The sequence below is a fragment of the Ips typographus genome, unplaced genomic scaffold (genome assembly GCF_016097725.1).
Source record: "Ips typographus isolate SLU unplaced genomic scaffold, UJ_Ityp_2.0 IpsContig73, whole genome shotgun sequence".
Taxonomy (NCBI): domain Eukaryota; kingdom Metazoa; phylum Arthropoda; class Insecta; order Coleoptera; family Curculionidae; genus Ips; species Ips typographus.
The window spans coordinates 216,274-236,531 of record NW_028098578.1 but is presented as its reverse complement, the minus strand read 5'-3'; the positions used below and the strand labels follow the sequence as shown (position 1 = coordinate 236,531).

Below are 20,258 nucleotides of genomic sequence, written 5' to 3'. Positions count from 1 at the left end.
AAGACAGCTTTGTTCTTTTCGGCAACTACTTTAGTATTACTGGGGTCATGACAGAGGGACGTCTCATCCAGATTAAATATTTGGGATGGTTTATCACGGAGACCCAAATCATCTACAGTTTTTTCATACAAATCAAAAAAACCATAAATCACTTCTGGTTTGGTTTGCTCTGTTCTAATGCTTTGTCTATTTATGGGTTTTTTGCACGATAAGTTATGCCTCTTACAGAAGGCGGTAAACCAATCCGTCCCAGGAATGTTATTTTTAAATCTTGTTTCAATATGATTTTCGGTAACATAGGTTCCAACTAAATTCAAAATTTCCTTCCGGCTCATACCAAAGCCCCAACGGCTTAATGTCTTGATGTTTGCTGCAAGTTCTGATTCTATTATTAGAGGAAGATCCAATCTCCTGCCGGGTTTACTTTGACTAGCGCAAGGCCGATTTTTCCACCCTTTTGTACGAGAAATCAAAGTGCTGCGGGGTATACCGTACAACTGAGAGGCCCTTTTAGTGGAGAGGTTCCCATTCCGAATGTCTTCTACTGCTCTATTAAGGTTGTGTTCTGAGTAATTTCTTGGCATTTTAAACTGAAACAAAATTTAACACCATGTACTAGGTGTCACAAATACCCAGCGTTCCAAATCACAATTACACTCCTTTTCCGAAATTGGAGTGGAAATGTGACACCCATAAGATTTTCAAAAAGTAAATAAACCAAGAGGTTACAAAAACTTGCATAAATATCTCTACCAAAATGCATTAGTAAACAGGTATTGAACCGGAAGCTTATAAATTACAACTAGTAAAAACTGATATTTAAAAAACATCGATAACAATGTGCTTTTTTGTAACAAAATTTCAATCGCTTACCTGATTAACGGTGGTACGTGCTGGCGCCCAGAAATTTGGTGAACGACTGGCCGCTAACGGACGACTAACATACTTGCGTTGGACGTCATTTTGAACGCGGGAAGTTTAAATTTTAAGGGGGTGTCACATTTAGCCCTATGTCACAAATACCCGAGTGCACTGTACTAAAAACAGTCCGGAAATCAATTTTTACTACTAAAAATAGTATAAAAGTTGACTTTTTTTCTCAATTTTCTGGATTAAAACAAGTCTAGAATTAAATTTCACAGTGGAAACAGTCCAAATTCAATTTTTGGACTAATTCATTTCCTAAAATTAGTGTTTTTATTGCTAATATCGTAGCATTTTGAGCCAGTTTTTTTGTTTGAAAGTCTGAAACTTTACTTTTAGTATTTTAAATAGTCTTAAACTCGATTTTTCAGTCTTAAAGCACTAAAAACAGTCAGAATTTCTTAAAAATTATCCAATTTTTTGCACCAATGAGTGAGGAAATCAATTTAATAGTGAAGAAGCTTGAAATGACATTTTCAAGATTATGGACAGTGTACAAACGTGCTTTCAGGCCTGATAAGTCCAAAACTGTATAAAAATAGTCTGAATGTCTAGATTTTTAAGATATGCACCACGCCATAAGTTTTTTGTTGTGTAAATGTGTATGAATGTGGCGAATTGCCATCCACCTCAGATCAGCTGGTCACATTGGCAACACCGCTGATCTTGTCGGCAGACGACAGCAGACAGACCCCGGACGTCAAGAGAGTTGACAGAAAGAAAGTGAGGATGTCGTTCAAACGGCGTCGGGCGGCGTCGTTCATCCCTCGGTTCGCAAGATGGCGCGGAATGCCATCCAGCCCGCGACCGAGACGTTCTGCGCAACGAATCCACGTGTCGCCCGTTCGCGTCCGATTCCTCGCGGCGAGTACGCGGAAACGTAAACGGTTTTCGCGCCTCTTCAAGAACGTGGACAATGGAACGACTGGAACGAGGAGTAGACGACCCGTAGGACAAGGGTAAAACCGTCGCGGCCCGCGAACAACCCGAATCGTCGCCCCCTCGCTCCCCGCTCACCGTTTGGGGGGCGAGCTCCCCCGCTTCAGCGTACGGCGGTGGCCGATTGTTGTCCTCTGTAAGGGGTGCCTCTGTGGGATTTGAACGCGTATTATAGTTGTGAGGCACACGACGCGACGAACTTTTTTGACTTTCCCTATGCATAGTTGCAGGGGATTATCGCGCCTATTGAAGGTAAGTGCTGTTTTTTATATTCCCTTTCCTTTCTTTTCTCTTTTGTGGTAAAGTAATATTTTTAAGGGATGCCAGGAGCAGTTAACGTGATGCTACCTCCACGCGTAGAAAAGAAAAGGAATAAACCAGCAGGAAGCAGAGTATAGCGATCCCAAAATGACGGAACACATATTGTGTCACCAGAGCAGGTGCGTTATGAAAAAAAAAATTATAGTCTCTATTTGTACACAAATTAAGTGACTCAAATCGAACACACTCCAACGTTTCACTACCCGGCTTTACTAAGGTTACATTAGGGGCCCATTAATAATGGAAAATTAATTAATAAGAAAATTAATTAGAGTTAATCAATTCCGAAAAGACAAAAATTAAATCCTGCAAAGAAAAGATAAACTTTGTTATCTAAAATGACAACACGGGGCCAGACTCGAATTAATTAAATCAAGTGGGGATCGTATGATATAATGATGAGATAAGTGCAAGCAGCCGTTCACCAATTTATCCACAACACACTAGTGCAAATTCAAGCACAAGAAAATAGCATTTAAATTTAAAATATGTAAATAACAAGGCACTTTAACCACGCACAATTAAAGAAAGAATTATATTATACAACCGACTGAACAATCTGTCGGGATATTGGTATATTCCCCTTTAAACTTCCATTAATATGCAATCAAACAACCAACACCTAATTAAATATGCAATCAAGCGAATAACACTTAATTCAATATGCCATCAAGCAAATAACACTTAATTCAATATGCAATCAAGCAAACAACACTTAATTAAATATGCAATCAAGCAAACAACACTTAATTCAATATGCAATCAAGCAAATAACACTTAATTAAATATGCAATCAAGCGAATAACACTTAATTAAATATGCAATTAAGCAAATAACACTTAATTAAAATAATGTCGGCGCCGACTTAGGCTACACGTATTTAAAAAATGGAAAAACAACCAACTACGAATAAATAAACTCTAAACGCAACAACACCTGAAAGTGGCCTCTCAATTAGAGAGAGGTTAGTTGCTTAGGCAGTTAAGCAACACTTTTTTGGGGTGTCTTTGTATACTATGCTACACTTAATAGCAAAACACTGCACCCATAGCTAAATGAAAAGACTGCAACCCCCAAAATGTAAACAATACTATTACTAATACTGTAAACTTAATATTCTAGGTTTGGTTAGTGATTTAGCCCACTTTAGTGACTAAAACCCCTTAATTGGTGGCTGCAGCGCTATACTGGACGACCCCTGGATTACAGGACGTCTACCGGATCCAATCAGAGCTGGAAAGGCAACAATTACCCCTACTTTTGTTAAACGAGGGTTGCAGAAACCTCTAAACAATTAACACTAATAAAAAGGGACCTCAATGGCTGCAAAACCCAATCGGGCAGCTGATGCTCTATTTTTCCCCTTCTCTTCCTTGCCTCTTTCTCCTAAAACCTGAAATCGTTACCGTCTTTAATATTTTTTCCTTCGCTCCTTTGCTCCCTCAGCCCCCCAATCAGACGATTACGTCACTCAGAGGATGCTCAGAGGGTTTCTTTTTGGTGGCACACGCACACGACCGATCCGAGTACACCCCCGGGGGTGGGCAAACGAAAAAAAATGTATCACGCGCTACGAACCGCTATTCGACCTTCAGCAACCTTCCAGAACCTTCTATACTCCCTTTTTAATTAGGAAAATGCAAATCAAGTTGCTGATTCTGAAAGCCTACCAAAAGGACGTGCAATCTGCGATTCCACGCACACGAGATGACGGCCACGGTTACTTTTTCGAACAGAAAAAACGACTTTTCCGCGAGTAAAATTCGGTTTTAAGCAAAATAATTTTTTCACGTGTCTTTATTCCACGACGTCCCGAAGAGAAGAGAATCTTTAAAAATCCTTTTTCAATCTCTATCTCGGACGAAAAATTCCAGTATTTCGTTTTTTGCACAACATTCCAGCACGTAGCAATAACAAAATTACATTTCCGTACAAGTAACGGCCTCCCGCGGCTATCCCCAACATATCCAACATGTGGCAAACAGATCGCAATAAAATTATTGATTTTTCCCTGAAGCGCAACCCCGGCATCTATATTAAGGTCGAGGAATCTTACGATCACGCATCGGAAAACTATGTTTTCACGACAAGGAGACAGATTCTCCCGACCCCCCGACCGCGATCCCAAGATGACCGACTCGTTTTCGACCCACAATTTAGATATGCTTGCTGCCTTCACACCAATGCAGTGGGACAAGACAAGGACAAAGGCAGTCTAAACTCACACTCGCACAAAAAAATGGCTAAAAAAGTTTTGCTTATACTAGAACACCTGTTTCCTGTCTATTGTCAAAGCTTATTTACTTAAATATGTAAACTATAATAACACTAGTCACATCAAAACTTTACTGTACTAGCCCACATTCCTGTTTGGAAAAGTTTAATTGTGGTTTGGTGCGATATACCTAATAGTGTGTTCCAGTTTTAGCTCCAGTGATTGTTGCTATACCTGTTACTACATATGTACCTGTGGACTTCTGGATAAACAAAATGAGTGGCCATAGTTCCTTAAGAAGCCTCAGATCAAGGTAAATAAATTTTGTATAATCATTTTATACTTTTATTATTAGGTATGTTAAAAAAGAACACAATGTGCACTTTTTAATATATAGTAAAACTGCAATATCTAGGTGAATGGAAAGATTTTGTTTTTTGTTTAGATTGGGATCTGGTTGAATGTTGCAAAAAGGTGATAAGTTAATAGGAATATAGTAGTCAAGCAAAATCACTGCCCTAACCCCTCGCCTAACCTCTACTAAACTGAAATTAAAAATTGCATACTTTAGTTATTTCTTTTTGCTGGTGAGATTTTAGCCTTTTCAACTAAGTTGAAAATAACATTACCAGTTGCATTAACCTAGTCATCCCAACACAGGACCACTAGACTAGGTTAATGTTATTTTTATGATAGTTGAAAATAATGGAAAATTCTATTTTTGCAACAATGCAGTAAATTTTTAATCAGGAAATGTATTATTGAATATACCAGGTGTCCAAGAGCACCCTGGACATAGGAGATTAACATGGGAAAAGGGTTTTAATTTTTTTGCGCCTGTAGGGTTGATTTGATTGAAAAATCATATCAATGAAAGTAGTAGTACCTATCACGGACTAGTTTTCTGTTTTTTTTTCAGATCTGTAACTTGAGCTCTTTCGTCATAAAACACAAACAAAAATGCGAAAATTTTAACTTTTTACCTGCACTGTATAAGCGGTGGTCGAGCAACCGTACCAGCAACAATGACCTGTTTACCCGTTGCCTGACAACCGCCTATACAGTGCAGGCTAAGAGTTTAAATTTTCTCATTTTTGTTCCTGTTTTACGACGAAAGGGCTCAAGTTAGAGATCCGAACAAAATACAGAAAACTAGTCGGTGATAGGTACTACAACTTTCATTATTACGATTTTTCAATCAAATCAATCCTACAGGCGCAAAAAAATCAAAACCGTTTTCCCATGTTAATCTCCTATGTCCAGGGTGCTCTTGGACACCTGGTATATTGTGCTTGAGATGTGAATGTCATTTGTCATCCTAACTGATCATCATGAGTAATGCTCAGAGTAATGTTACTTGTTTTCTTTCTTTTAAATCAACCATTTTTTATTCAATTTACAATGCAACTTATACCATCATAAATTATTAACAGGAAATGTTGACTACTCTGTTAATACTATGTATTTTCATTTCGAATTTCTAATCTGAGTGTAATCCACATTCTAATTTGATTTTATCAGGGACTTGGCCAAAAATAAAACTGGTTGTTCTTTGATAAAGTTTAAACCTTGGTTTAAAAGAAAAATCACCAAGTATTAAGAAAAGGTAATGTTATATTAGTAACAATTATATTAAAACCAAATGTGGTGTGTTCAAAGCCCTACTTTATAAAAATTTTCAATGACTATCAGGAGATATTTTTTTTGGGATTCTTAACCTTACATAGTACCTATATAAAAAATTTTTTACTGCAGCTATATAGCTTCTGGCAAACACAAGGTCTTTTGTCAGAAACTTATAGCTGCTTTATTAAGACCTTTCTAAAACATTTGGAATACTCAGTATATGAGAAATTGCTGTTAGTTTGTAAACTGATTTTATTTTTTTGTGTTTACAGGGTGCCCATTCTTTGAGACTCATCATGGGGATTTTGGTTATTTCAAGAAATAGGTACAAGAAAGTTTAAATTGGGGCAAAATTGAGCAATTTAAAGTCGAATAAAATGTTAAATATTAGAAAATTTTTAGTACTTTCGGAGATATCCCAAAAAAAAACCAAAATATTGGAAATTAGGTTTTAATTTTTACTTATTTTTTTGGTAAGATTACCATTGCCACTTTTCCTCCTTTACAATGTGACAATATCAAATTTCAGATTCAATTATGTTTTAATAAAGAGTCTCTTGAAAAAATTACACTTAAACAATTCTCCATTATTACCTGACACTTCTTCATGAGACATCATTAACTTTTTCTAACCAATGAGCATGTGACCCTGTTGAATGACATCATGGAATTCACTCTGCCTTCCTAATCAATTGTTGATTAATGCTCTGATTGATGTTATTTTATCCCAAGCTTTTGGGTCTTTCTTCCCGTCTTTTTGGTGCCACTTTTTTTCCTTTGCAACATGGCATTATCATAAATGACATAAAAAGTCCCTGTTTTTGACAACCATCATCAGTTTTAAGGTTTTTGTTTTGGGGATGCCATATTAGATAGAATTTTATTTATTTAAAATATTTTTGGTTACAGTAAAGCTATAATAACTCAATTTGTATCTTCACAATTGTGTCAATATTATCCGAGATATTTTTACAACAAATCTTTATGTTTTATCAAAATTTTATAAGGTTTGGTTTTTTAAAAATAGATTAAAACCTGTTTTTGACATTTTGTGAGACTGCTCATGGTATTTACTATTTATCATATAATGAATATTCTTGAATATTTAGCAACTTTATTTATACAGGGTGCGGAATGGCACACAGTCTTCGCCACTATAAATTTATTATAACCTACTAATTAAAGGGCTCGACTGGTTTCGGACATAGACATGTCCATCATCAGGAGCTAGAAAATTAACATTCTACAAAGGTGAACTCACAAAGTGAACAATGGCGAAGGACATAGGTACCTTAAATGCGAGCTTAAATGTTACTTAATAAAATTAAAGTAATGCTGTCTTTCTATACATGGATAGACAGCAAGACCCCCCATTGATTGATATTATTTAAACATTAAAACGAGGCGAATAAACTGTAAAATAATTAACTCGTTAAGATAATTAAATTAATAAAAGTATATAAAAGAGTTTCTTACCTTATACTACAGAAGAAAAAAAAACCCAGCTTCCCACCCCCAATCTTGACTTCAAACTTTATTTATAACTAAAAGTAATATTACGAAAACTGAGAAGAAAACTATTTTATGTCCATATGTTCATAAACTTCATTTTGAAAAAAAAAATACAATTTAGTTTTTTTACAAAATAGTAAACTCGATAGTGAGTTTCAATCTAGTTTGCTCAACAAACAAATTATCTTGAATATTTACAGAATAATTACAAAGTTAAGATGAATTTGTGGTTTGGAAATCATGTAGTACCTGTTCTAAGATATAAGTCTCCCAGTTTTTTGAAGTTTGGCCCTTATTTCTCTAAAAGGCTCCATAACTAGAAATGCAGCATACAGCCAAATTGAAACCTATTTTTTACAATGTTAGAATAAAAAATAGAAAAAACTTAGACAGTCATTCCATGGTACAATGTTTACTCAAATCAAGTAAAACTCCAACCATAAAATTGAATCAAAGTCAAATTTGCTTTTACAGAAGACAGTTGTGGTATCACCTAACAACATTAAATAAAAATATTAATAGATTCTGTAGTTACAAAATGAGAATGTTATCTCTAAATCTAATTTAATCAATGAAAACCTGAACAATAGACGAGCAAGGATTAATGTTCGTTGTGGAATTCACAAGTCAGCATAGCAATCTTTTGTATGGCAGCAAAAGTGATAAAGCTGAAAAGAAATGGAAAATAGAATGAAAAGTATATGACGGACTCGCCGAAAGGAGCAAGAAGAGGAAACTTTGAATCTGATTTTGTTGCCATGACGGACACCGCAAATGCTCGTTTGTATCGAGATGGTCGACGGATAATAAAGTTCATTTTGCAGCCTTTTCCAGTTAACAATTTGTAAGATGCAGTTCAGTGGCGTTACTAAAGGAAATTGCGTATCACACCTTACTGGAAAAAAACCCGATTGTGTGTTGATAAATTACTTCCACTTCTGCATTAGTTTGTCATCATCAAGTGTTTTTGCCAACCTAAAGCGAAATATTACTAAAACCACCATGCCTAAAACTCCTGATTTTGATTTTGTATACGGTTTTTTGTCAAGTAGGTGTGTTAACAGTGATCTGAAACAAAACTCAAATGCCGTTAAGATGTTTTTAACCTTGTACTGATTGAGAATGATAATATTGGTTGTTAAAAATGATCACCTTAGCCGTTATAATCAATTTTTATTTTCTCAGATAAGTCATATGCGTAGATATGGAGATTTTCAGTTTTTAGAGTATCTAAAAAATGTCTAAATTGAAATTTCATCTTCAGTCAAAATGAGTACTCAGAGAGATTACATTACTATTTTGTTTTATATAAATTTTATCATCTGAATTTTAAGGAACCTCTTGAAGACTTCCTTAATAGCATTAAAACTTTATTCTAAGTCAAATAACGTTATTAACAATGATTTCACTACACTCTTACGTGAAATCAAATTCGATCAATTGCAAAATCCAAAGTAATATAATGATGTTATGGTAAAAAATATGTTGGTGTATGTATAAATAAGCGTGAGTTGCCCTCAACTCGGTAAAGAGACTTTTTCTGCTAAGTGCTATTAAGATGTTCCATTCTCAAATCATATTCAATGGTTTATTCCATCATTACCTAAGTTATCGACATCATAATGTTAGCATGCCTTTGGAAGGAAAATAATCCAATTAAGCCGTGCAATGATGGATATTAATAATTCGACCAGGCTTAAGTTGGGTTTTATTTATAAACGTTTCTAAGTCTGATTTATGGAGGAACTGTCTTTGAGCAGAAAAAATCGTTTATGGATGTCTTTATAGCGTTCGAGTGTTTGAGTTTAGCCCTGTGGCTATATAGCTATCTAGGTGTTACTGATTTATTATTAACAGTACCCTAAGATGGAAGTAATAATTAATATGCGTTGTTCCTTGTGGGGCACTCTGTGGAATTGGTTCGATGAGATTGCAAAGTTTAGTGCCATACTGTTCTGATGGTTTATCTATGGTGTATCTGCAAAGTTGGAAAATGTAAACCAAAGTCTAATAATCATAAGTCTGTACTGTACGAATGTCAGGTAAATCTTATGGCCTGGATGCTGATGTATTAATGTAATATAGGAGAATGCACAATGGAACCATGTAACTAATAAATTTTGCTTCGAATAACCCCTTCCTCGTTGATTCACGAGAGAATCGTGCCATCACGTTTCCAGGTATTTTTACCAATTACTAGGTTTAATTTGCTCGGAAAAAACGTCATATCTCTAGTTTACCTATTTATCATTTTAAGGTTTATAAAACGATAAGAGTATGTATTTATGTAAATTTTTCTGTGGTGGTCTGCTTACATTATCTTTCAGTTAAACATCAGCAAAGAATCAGAGATAATATGCAATTACAGTTCCAGTTTAAATGATAAGTTTCAGTCTAATGGTAATTGTGTTTTTTTTTCAACTAAATTACTGTATAAGCCGCAACTGTTGAGTAACTTAAAAACCACCCAAGATGTGGGCGAGCTAAATAAATCATAGATTTGAATTCTTTATCGAGTACCGCAAGGACACAAGTATAAATTGGGAATACATTTTATGCGACATCGTGCCTTTTATCTTCCATCGTCTACAATAAAAACTCACTTGACCTTTCATCCAGTTACCACAGAGAAATGCTTTTAAAATACCCAACGCAGTAGGCTAACAGCGCTTTTCGAGATAGGAATTTTTATATAATGCTTTGTCCACTCGCAAATAAAAATTAAATCAGATAATTTAGCGAGGAATGATAATTGAATTCATTATTAGATGTAGAAATTAATTAACAAACATTTCGTTTAATTTTGATGAAAATAAACTTATTATATCCTAAATAAAAATACATCTTTACAGAACAATTACATTTAATTTGCATAACGATGGTATCCTATTAACTTTATGGAATACCAGGTGTCCAAGAGCACCCTGGACATAGGAGATTAACATGGGAAAACGGTTTTGATTTTTTTTGCGCCTGTACCGTTCATTTATTGGAAAAACGCTTTAGATAAAAGTTGTAGAGCACATTTTCGGCTATCAACTTGTAATTTTTTCAATACTGTAGATTTGACCAATAAGACGCAAAACAGCTTTAAAATTCGGAAATTTTAAATGTCGCGCCAAGCGGTCGTTAAGGAAAATTTATATCCGGCCGTGCTACCAACCTTTCAAAATCCTAACAAATTCTTCTTCTTAAGGTGCTTCTTTCGCTTCGAATGTTGGCTACTAGCATGGCTATTCTGATCTTGTTGACTGCTGCTTTGAAAAGTCCTGTGGTGGTAAGACGTGGTTTTAGTGAATGCTGATCTGGCCTTTTCTATTCTCTGTCTGATTTCAACTGAGTGATCCCATCTGTCATTAACATTCGTTCCAAGGTAAACGTAGTTTGAGACGCGAATTACTGGTTGTTGATTAACTAGTAGTTGTCCAGGTGGTATGTTATTCATGCTGATAACCATATATTTTGTATTTTTGATGTTAAAGTCAAGGCCATACTCTTTGCTGAAGTTTGCGATACGTGTAATTAGCGACTGCAGACCCTCTAAGCTATCCGCGAAAACGATAGTATCGTCTGCGTACCTGATATTATTCAGCCGCTCGCCGTTTATGAGGATTCCCTCATCCACGTCGTCCAAAGACAGATTCATAACGTATTCGGAGTAGACGTTAAAAAGTAAACGGGATAGTACACATCCCTGTCGTACTCCCCTCTCTATCTTTATTTCCTCGGTCAATTGGTCTTCGATTTTGACAGCTGCTGATTGATTAAAATATATGTTTTCGATTATTCTGAGGTCTTTGTCATCTAGTCCGACTAACTCTAAGATCGACATCAATTTGTCATGTTTTACTTTGTCAAAGCCTTTCTGATAGTCGATGAAGCAGACGTATATGTCACAGTTGACGTCCCTGCAGCGCTGAAACAGAACCTGAACCGCGAATAGTGCCTCGCGTGTGCCCAATGCGTCTCGAAAGCCAAACTGTGTCCGAGTTATGTGTTCCTCACATTTCTTGTAGACTCTCTTATGGATTATTTTTAGGAAAGTTTTAAGAAGGTGACTCATTAAACTAATAATTCAATAATCATCGCACTTTCTAGCGTTTGATTTTTTAGGCAGAGCGATAAAGGTTGACTTTAACCAGTTTCGAGGAATTTTTCCTGAATTGTAGATGTTATTAAATATTGTTGTTAGCCATTTTATTTGTTCCTCGTCTATTAGTTTCAGGAATTCCGAGTAAAAGTTGTCGGGACCCGCTGCTTTACCATCCTTTGTGCATTTAATAGCCGTCTTTACTTCTTCGTACATGATGGGGGGCCCTGTTCTGCATTCAGTATTGAGTGAAACCCTGTTTCTGTCATCCTTAAAAGTATTCTCTACGTAATGTTTCCAATGGGACTTCAGTTGTTCTCTGTCCATTATTGGATGTCCTTGATTGTCTTTTTATCTCTTTATCGATTTGCTTATATTTGGTGGTATCCCTATATTTAGCTTTCCTTCTACTTTCCATCATATCTAATATGCTGTCGGTCATCCATGATTTTTTCTTTACCTTTTTTGGTTGCAGAAATTTATCGACTATATCTTGACTGGTTTCTTCCAGCTTCTTGATGTTGCTTTCTATATTGGGCTCCATTTCCGTATAAGTAATTCTACTTTTTATATATTGTTTTACGTTGTTCTTTGTGTCCTCGTTTTTCAGCTGTCGAAGGTCATACTTCTTAACTTTTTTCCGTTTTATCCTCTTTAGTTTTAGCTTTAATGTGGCAACAAGTGGGTTATGGTCTGACTTAATGTCGGCACCGGGATACGTTTTTACTGAGGTCACTGAGTTCCTAAATCTTTTGTTAATCAGGATATAATCGATCTGATTTCTCACCAGGTGATCCGAAGAGTCTTGTGGTGATTTCCAAGTGTACAGTCGACGTAACGGTAATTTAAAGAATGTATTAGTGATTACCATCTGTTCTTCTGTAGCAAAACTACATAGTCGATCTCCGCGTTCGTTTCTCTCTCCCAGTCCGAAGGATCCTATCACTTCTCCACACTCTCCAAATTGCCGTCAGTTATTCTGTAATCAAAATAAGTTTATTTAGTAATAATTTTGAGTTACTACCCACATAATGCAAAGAAAAAAAATAAATCGTGATAAAAACACTTTATTAGTAGCCATAGCCCAAAAATCTGTGTAAGTTGCATTTATAACCTCATTCCATGTCTCTACTCAACTTATTTACTTTGTAGCAAAGTTCTTTAAGAAAACACTGGTTTTGCTTGCAGATATTTAATGAGGACGACCGAATCACCTATCTCAAGCCTTTTCATAACACTTCAAACGATTTAAAGTGATGAAAACAGTGGACAATGAAGATCTTTGAAGATAAGTTTCCTACTGTACAGGGACAACAACAAAGGGGCCAAATACTTCCTTCAAAAGTGATGTGATTTAGCTTCAATGTGCTTAACCTCATGGACTATCATCAGTGAGGGTCTTCATCAGTGTTGCAACTAAAACCTAAAATGATTCAGTGTTGGTATCTGACTTAAATCTCAAAATTTGATCTGTCTGTGAAATGTGAAGAATCTTAAACTGGCTATAAAACTTCTGAGAAAGCCCTTCTAGGAACAGAATATTGACTTATACAGTCAAATTATCAGTCAGGTGGCAAAAGTTTTTGTATATGGGTAGGTCCATTCGAAGAACCAACTTTTCTATTGAGCTATCTACATGAGCTGTTCTATTATAGGTTTATTAACAACATTATAATTAACTGTGTTCTTTTTTCCACACACTCAATTCTTCCAAATATAACTTTGTACACTAAATGTTTGTATTCATTATTTATTCCCAGTTCAAGGTACAATATACATTTTCTTCAAGTGAAAAGCTTAGGTACAATAGGTGGCAAAGAAAACTGGTCTTACCACATAAACAGTGATTGTTCCACATATTGAGTGAGAGTGGGTGAACTTTTCACCATACAAGCTATGCTAAAAACAACTTTGTCTTACTAACCTAATGTTTGTTTGGATAATAGTGGAGTTCCAAATTCTAAACCGAAACAACTTGCTTCTAATTCAATACACCATTTCACAGGACATACCTACCTGTACCAATCAAATGTGAACTCGAGTTACACATTACTTGCAAATAAACTATTTTTGGTTAGTAAACATTTTACAAGTATCCTTGTAGGTGAATGATGTTCAAGTTAATTAATAAATCTAATTAATTATCAGTACTTACCTTACCCTGTAGAACTAGGAAAAAAACATTGATAATCAGTTATAAAAAATACTTTTTTATTAACATGATGCAATATAAAACTACTTAAACACTATGGTGTGTTGACAACACTACAAAACAGAAGGATACAACAAAACTAGCAGTCACATAGGTCACTAAATCGCATTACCTTTGAGGGAGTATTTGCCCTCTTTTGTGGTCCCTGTATAGTAAAGCAACTTATCTTTAAACATCTGCAGGCCTTCGTTGTCCACTGTTTTTATCACTTTAATGGTTTAAAGTGCTGAAAATGCTTGAAATAGGTTATTCGGTCGTCCTCATTAAATATTTGCAAGCAAATCCAGTGTTTTCTTAAAGAACTTAGCTACAAAATAAATAAGTTGGGTAGAGACATTGAATGAGGTTATAATTGCAACTTACCAGATTTTTGGGCTGTGGCTACTGATAAACTATCTTTACCACGATTTATTTGTATTTTCTTTGCAAAATGTGGGTATTAACTCAAAATTGTTACTAAATAAACTTGTTTTGAATGTTTTGATTAGAAAATGACAGACGGCGATTTGTTATGATTTTGAAAGGTTGGTAGCACGGCCGGATATGAATTTTCCTTAACGACCGCTTGGCGCGAGATTTAAAGTTTCCGAATTTTAAAGCTGTTTTGTGTCTTAATGGTCAAATCTACGGTATTGAAAAAATTACAAGTTGATAACCGAAAATGTGCTCTACAACTTTTATCTAAAGCGTTTTTCAATTAAATGAACCGTACAGGCGCAAAAAAAACAAAACCGTTTTCCCATGTTAATCTCCTATGTCCATGGTGCTCTTGGACACCTGGTATAAAAAATATAGTTACCTATTTTGGAGAAAAAAGAAAAACTAGACACTAAACTTGTATAAAAAAATATAGTTACCCATTTTGGAGATAAAAGAAAAACCAAACACTAAACTACTATACTTAAATTAATTATAAGAGCTATATTGGCCCTGGGTCCGGGCGACCCCCAGAAAAGTAACCATAGCCCTTGAACTGAAAAACAACCACTCCACACAGGCAGTATAGACAAAATGGACTATGAAAATGAAGAATTTAAAAAAACGTTCAAACAGCGAAAAGTAGGACACCGTTGAGATTCCAATTCAAAGGCTATAGGTGGCGCTGATAATAAAACCGTTAACAACGAGAACGCAAATGACTTATAAAATTGAAATTGACAGATGAACAAGTCATGTTGCCATCCGTCATCAACGTCACCGTAGCGGGATAAGATAGCGAAACAAAAGCAACAGTAAACAAGCGACCTTCACCTATATTAGCATACATTTTTATGGCAATTCTTGAACGAACACTAAGTTCCTACCAGTCCTTTAACAAGGTAATTTTCTACAAAAGATATTTGGATGACATAATATGTATTTTCAATGGTACTACTGTTGAACTCCAAGTTTTTTTTAACTACATCCACAATTTGCTTGGTTCGATCAAGTTTATCATTGAGCTATCAAATACTTTACCTTTTCTTGACATTCTCTTTTACAGATCAGTTGATCACATAGAATTTTCAATCTGCAACAAACCAACCAGCACAGATTTTTTAATACCCCACAACTCCAATCATCCCTTTAACCAGAAAATTTTATCTTTAAACTCATTTTTCCATTGCCTATTCAGCATCCCAATGTTTCAACATCACATTAACACCGAACTTTTTTAATAAATAAAATTTATTACAATCACTTTGTCAAATACATTAACACAAATTTAATTTTACCTGACCAAAATAAAGAAACTAACTTTTTCCCTATACCGTTTTATGGCACTGTTTCATTACAATTAAAAAACATTTTCAAATGACACCACATTAATATCTGTTTTAAAGTCCAACAAAATTCCAGGCGTTTCCTATACAATTTGAACGATCCCACCCCCTTATTTCAGAGATCTGGGGTATAACAGTTGTCTTGTTGTATCTCATAGTGTACGGCCGTTTACATAGGTCAAACTAGAAGAAAGTTTTTCACCAGGGCCCAGGAACACAATAGAGAGGCAATTAAAAACCAACAAAATTCGAACTTACATAAAACTTCCATTAAATCCAATTTTGCTCGACATCTCCACTTTTCACTCTTTTAACATTGAACAAGGGTTCAACGCACTACATCTATGTGAAAAGGGCAATCTTTTTAAACTTGTGGAAGTTTTAGAAATAAATAAGACGACTAAAGCAGTCAACACATCTGCTTAAATAAGCAGCTTAATCACTCGGCCCCTGCCTTTTTCGTATCCCTGTATTTCTAACCCTGCCACCACATTTGCTCCTTTCTTTCTTTTTTCCATTTTGCTCGCGCCTAACTTTAGCCTCTCTTTGTGATTTTTCTACCTCCAAACTCCCCTATGTCTCGCATGTATTAAGTAAGCTTCCTAATTATATAATTGATATTATTTTGACTTTATTTAAATCTTGCTTAAAACTTTTAAGATTAATTTTAATTAATTAAGATAAGTTGTTTCTTTACTTTTGCTTTTGGTTTTTTCCCTTTCTTATCGCGCTACGGTGGCGTTGTTGACGGGTGACAACGACTTGTTCATCTGTCAATTTCAATTTTGTAAGTCACATGCGTTCGCGTTGTTAACGGTCTTATTATCAGCGCCACCTATAGCTTTTGAAATCGAATATCAACGGTTTCCTTCTCGTCGCTGTTTACAGCTTATTATGGTAGGTTTAACGATTTTGAATTCCTCATCTTCATTGTTCATTTTGTTCCTACTGCCTGTGTGGAATGGTATTTTCAGTTCAAGGGCCGCGGTTACTTTTCTGGGGTCACCCTGATCCAGATACAATCTATAATAATAATAATAATAATAATGTTTCTTTATTTCAAATTACATATTTATAGTACATAAAATGAAATAGCGTCAATAAATCAATAGGTGGATGCTGCTTTTACCTATCTTACTGTAATATCCGCAATGCCAACATAAACCAAAAGAAAGGGTTACTCATTACTTACTTAGATCAAATTTCTACCTTGTAGTTTGTTATAATATTCCTGTGTACAATAATATATACTTTCTTAAAAAATATTATGTTGGTTTGATTCTTAAGTGACATTGGCAAACTATTATATAACTTAACACAAGAATAATATGGACCGTTTTCAGTTTTTTTCAGGCGGTGAGTTGGTAGAGGCACACTATTAGATCTGGTATTATATTGACGTACTTGGGTCATGTTGAACTTATCTTTATGCTTATATACAAACATTAAACATTCAAAAATATACACACCAATTGTTGTTAACACATTTAGTTCTTTAAAAACACCTCTACAGCTAGTTATTGGACTCATTTTCCGTATTATTCGAATAACCTTTTTTGTAATCACTTCCCCAAAAAATTATTCCGTATCGTAATACAGATTCGAAGTTTGCATGATATATAATTTTTGCACAGTCCAAGCTTACATATTGCGAGATTGTCTTTATTCCGTAACCTATTCTGGCTAACCTTACGGTCAAGTGCTCAATATGTCTCTCCCATGACAAAAACTCATCAAGTGTAATTCCAAGAAACTGCACGTTACTGCTTAGTCTGTAAGTTTCATTATTTACATGTATTGAATCATTAACAGTTAGACGTTTATTTTTTGATTTAAAAATTGCTAACTTTGTTTTTTCGGTGTTCAGTATTAGCTGATTCTGTTTGAGACAATTAGAGGTTTGGTGTAAGGCATACTGAGCCTTGACCACAAGGCCAGGCAGGTCTGAGCCAGATAGTTGAATGTTGGTGTCATCTGCATAGCTCGTTAACATAAATTCTTCTCCCATATTGTACATGTCATTAATATAAATAACAAAAAGAACTGGACCCAAAATGCTTCCCTGAGCAACCCCCGTATTGCTTATACCTATTTCGGATTTTGCCGAATTTATTACCACTCTTTGCGGCCTACCATATTTGACAAATATGATTTGATCCATTCACTTGCTTTTCCCCTTATCCCATATTTTGATAACTTGACTAGCAGATTCTCGTGATTAACACAATCGTATGCCTTGCTCAGATCCAGAAAAATACCCCCGTGCTCTAAGTGGTCCATAACAGTTTTGATAAATTGAAAGATAGCCGTGTTTGTAGATCTGCCAGTCAAATATCCATGCTGATTGTTTGCCAACAAGCTATTGCAATTCAAGAAATTTAGAATCCTAGTACTCATTACTTTTTCGAATATTTTGGAGAAACTGGGAAGTATAAATATCGGCCTGTAGTTGTTAGGGTCTTCTGTTTGTCCCTTATTTTTGAATAAAGGCTTTATGTTGGCAATTTTCAGCTCGTCAGGGAAGATGCCAGCACACAGTGAGTTGTTAATAAGATCCCTCAATATATCCAGAAGTTGTATTATACTTGATTTAACAATACATATTGGGATATTGTCATCTCCCGAAGTGTATATATTTTTTAGTTTACCGGCGATTTCTAACAATTCATCTTTTGTTACAGGCTTGAGAAACATTGATTGATTGTTTTCATTTATGTTACACTGAAATGGCAATAGTTTTTGTTTGCTTAATAAATTGGTACTACAGTTAGAAAGTGTCTATTCATTTGGTTTGATAATGCGTAGTCACCTCCAGTAACATCATTAGATTTATTTATTTTCCCTACCAGCTCCCTACATAGGTTCTATATACCAAGTGTCCAAGAGCACCCTGGACATAGGAGATTAACATGGGAAAATGGTTTTGATTTTTTTGCGCCTGTACGGTTCATTTAATGGAAAAACGCTTTAGATAAAAGTTGTAGAGCACATTTTCGGCTATCTACTTGTAATTTTTTCAATACCGTAGATTTTAAGACGAAAAACGGATCTAAAATTCGGAAATTTTAAATCTCCCCCTCTCGTTAAGGAATGTTTATATCCGGTCGTGCTACCAACCTTTCAAAATCATAACAAATCGTTGTCAGTCATTCGGTAATCAAAACATTCAAAACAAGTTTATTTAGTAATAATTTTGAGTTACTACCCACATACTGCGAAGAAAATACAAATAAATCAGGATAAAAACACTTTATCAGGAGCCACAGTCCAAAAATCTGGTAAGTTGCGTTCATAACCTCATTCAATGTCTCTACTAAACTTATTTACTTTGTAGCAAAATTCTTTAAGAAAACACTGGTTTTGCTTGCAAATATTTAATGAGGATGACCGAATCACCTATCTCAAGCCTCTTCATAACACTACCAAACGATTTAAAGTGATAAAAACAATGGACTAGGAAGGCCTGCAGATGTTTGAAGATAAGTTGCTTTACTATACAGGGACCACAAAAGAGGGTAAATACTTCCCTCAAAAGTGGTGCAATTTAGTCACCTATGTGACTGATAGTTTTACTGTATCCTTCTGTGTTGTAGTGTTATCAACACACCATAGTGTTTAAGTGGTTTTACATTGTATGATGTTAATAAAAAGGCATTTTTTATAACTGATTGTCAATGTTTTTTCCCATCTCTACAGGGTAAGGTAAGTACTGATATTTAATTAGCGCCATTAGTTAACTTGAACATCATTCACCTACAAGGATACTTGTAAAATGTCTACTAACCAAACATAGTTTATTTGCAAGTAATGTGTAACTCGAGTTCACATTTGATTAGTAAAGGTATGTCCTGTGACATGGTGTATTGAATTAGAAGCAAATTGTTTCTCTTTAGAGACTTTCAATCACTACATTTCACCTACCTTTGCTAATCTGGAACTCCACTATTATCCAAACAAACATTAGGTTAGTAAGACAAACTTGTTTTTAGCATAGCTTGTATGGTGACAGGTTCACCCACTCACACTCAATTTGTGGAACAATCACTGTTTATGTGGTAAGACCAGTTTTCTTTGCCACCTATTGTACCTAAGCTTTTTACTTGAAGAAAATGTATACTGTACCTTGAACTGTGAATAAATAATTAATACAAACGTTTAGTGTACAAAGTTCTATTTGAAACAATTGAGTGTGTGGAAAAAAGAACACAATTATAATGTTAATACCTAAACCTAGAATAGAACAGCTCATGTAGATAGCTCAATTGAAAAGTTGGTTTTTCGACAATACCTACCCATATACAAAAAGTTTTGTCACCTGACTGATAATTTGACTGTGTAAGTCCATATTCTCTTCTTAGAAGGGGTTTCTCAGAGGTTTTATAGCCAGTTTAAGATTATTCACATTTCACAGGCACATCAAATTTTGAGATTTAAGTCAGATATCAACACTGAATCATTTTAAGTTTTAGTTGCAACACTGGTGAAGACCCTCGCTGATGATAGTCCATGAAGTTAAGCACATTGAAACTAAATCACACCACTTTCGAAGGAAGTATTTGGCCCCTTTGTTGTTGTCCCTGTACAGTAGGAAACTTATCCTCAAAGATTTTCATTGTCCACTGTTTTCATCACTTTAAATCGTTTGGTAGTGTTATG

General features: G+C 35.1%; 2 long non-coding RNA genes across 2 annotated transcripts in view; both read left to right on the top strand.

Annotated features, from left to right (window-relative positions):
* LOC145739872 (uncharacterized) overlaps window positions 1–20,258 on the top strand; it is a 175,970-nt gene that overhangs the window by 133,965 nt on the left and 21,747 nt on the right. The gene's annotated exons all lie outside the window — the stretch shown is intronic.
* LOC145739865 (uncharacterized) lies at window positions 1,682–3,519 on the top strand. The gene is made up of 3 exons (XR_014181256.1): window positions 1,682–2,115; window positions 2,182–2,303; window positions 3,307–3,519. It is a non-coding gene; the product is annotated as an uncharacterized LOC145739865 (long non-coding RNA).